At 39.1% G+C, this 2016-nt stretch overlaps 1 pseudogene; it reads left to right on the forward strand.

Moving 5' to 3' along the window:
- The window catches only part of LOC107753393 (scavenger receptor cysteine-rich type 1 protein M130-like), an 8275-nt pseudogene extending 7291 nt beyond the window's left edge, over positions 1-984 (forward strand).
- The last annotated feature ends 1032 nt before the right edge of the window (positions 985-2016 follow it).

The raw sequence follows: 2016 nt of genomic DNA on the forward strand, positions 1-2016 counted from the left end.
CTTTGACCAGCAGGATGCAGAGGTTGTGTGTAGAGAGCTGGACTGTGGGGCTCCTGTACAGGTGCTGGGAGCAGCTGCTTTTGGCAAAGGAGACGCTCAGATGTGGACACAAGAGATTCAGTGCAGAGGAAATGAATCTCAGATTTATCTCTGTCCAATATCATCCTCATACAAACTCAACTGTTCTCACAAAAACATTGGACTGCAGTGTGTCGGTAGGAGTTTAATTTACAAGGAAAATATAATGAATTTCACTTTTCAGTCTCTACTAACTTATATTTTTCTGTGTCTTACATGGACAGATAGTGTAAATGTGAGGTCTTTGGTGGTCACAGTCTCTGTGCTGGTACAGTGGAGGTTCTTCATAGAGGTCAGTGGGGAACAGTGTGTGATGACTGGGATTTGGCTGATGCTGCAGTGGTGTGTAGAGAGCTGGACTGTGGAGAACCTGTAGATGTTCTGGGTAGTGCTCATTTTGGACCAGGAGCAGGACCAATCTGGATAAATAATGCTGTTTGTACTGGAAATGAGCCTACACTAAAAAAATGTGGGTCAGTCATATGGGGTTTTCATAGTAAAAGTGCTGGAGTCATTTGCTCAGGTTCATTTTGTTGAACAAAATGTTAATTAATCAGTCTTGTTCTAAAAGGTTCGTACTCCATCTTTTTGTTTTAGAGGTCAGGCTGTTTTGAAGGTTCTCGCTGCTCTGGGAGGTTAGAGATACTTCATGATCAGATGTGGATGTCAGTGTGTGATGCTGCCTTTGACCAGCAGGATGCAGAGGTTGTGTGTAGAGAGCTGGACTGTGGGGCTCCTGTACAGGTGCTGGGAGCAGCTGCTTTTGACAAAGGAGACGCTCAGATGTGGACACAAGAGATTCAGTGCAGAGGAAATGAATCTCAGATTCACCTCTGTCCAACATCACCATCACATAAAAACAACTGTTCCAATGAAAACAGTGTTGGATTAGTGTGTGCAGGTTAAAACTAAAATCTTCTGAAAGTGAATATATACTGTAAGATCTACAGTGTTCTTCGTTATTATTGGTATCCTTGGTAAATATGAGCAAAACACGCAATGGAAAAATTTCTTTGCTCTTTTCTCTTGGTTTTTCCATCAAAATATTCACAAAAAATGTAAACATTTTAAAATAATTGAAAGACAAACTCAAATATGTTTGTGTACATTTTATTTAATACTTTGAGCATAGTCAGATACAGAGGTCCATGTATGTGGAATCTCTTCAGCTTATTCCACAGCAGGGTTGGGTCACAGGACTGGATGGCAAAACTTTCATTTTGTGCTTAGTGGATTTATCTATCTATCTATCTATCTATCTATCTATCTGTCTGTCTGTCTTTCTTTCTGTCTGTCTGTCTGTCTATCTATCTAATCTATCTATCTATCTATCTATCTATCTATCCTCATCATTTGAATTTCCTGTTAGATTTAAACTCATCCCAGTTTAAACTGTACAATAAACCCACCTGTTATATTTAATTATCATTAAAAAAAAAACAAACAAAAAAACGGACCCACTGAAAGTCCATATGGCAAACTGTAATCAGTCGATCAGTCTTTTTCTTCTTTTTTTTTTTGGACTCCAAAACAGGTCGTGGGCATGTAGCTCAAGTCTGATCATAATTTTAGAGACTTACTGACCCCAAGACTGAAGAAACATTGCAATTCCCCAGCTGCAATTTTTGGAGATGCTTTAGTCACAAATCATCCCTCTTTCTGTGTGTGGGGCCAATATATAAATCCTCTTTCAAGCCAATTGTTAACATCTCAGTTGATCCCTTTTTTTCCCATTTTACTATTAATACTACATTCTACTCACTGCTGTCTGTGTGCACCTGGATAGGTTAAACGCAGAGGACAAATTCCAAGTATGGGTTACCATACTTGGCCAGACATAACGTCAATTTCACTTTTTCATTTAATAATTTGTCAATTTTACTTAAGTTGAATGTAGGGCTGCACGATAAATCGCATGCGATATTAACGCGCATCTTG

The sequence above is a fragment of the Sinocyclocheilus rhinocerous genome, unplaced genomic scaffold (genome assembly GCF_001515625.1).
Source record: "Sinocyclocheilus rhinocerous isolate Xijiao unplaced genomic scaffold, SAMN03320098_v1.1 scaffold24975, whole genome shotgun sequence".
Lineage (NCBI taxonomy): Eukaryota > Metazoa > Chordata > Actinopteri > Cypriniformes > Cyprinidae > Sinocyclocheilus > Sinocyclocheilus rhinocerous.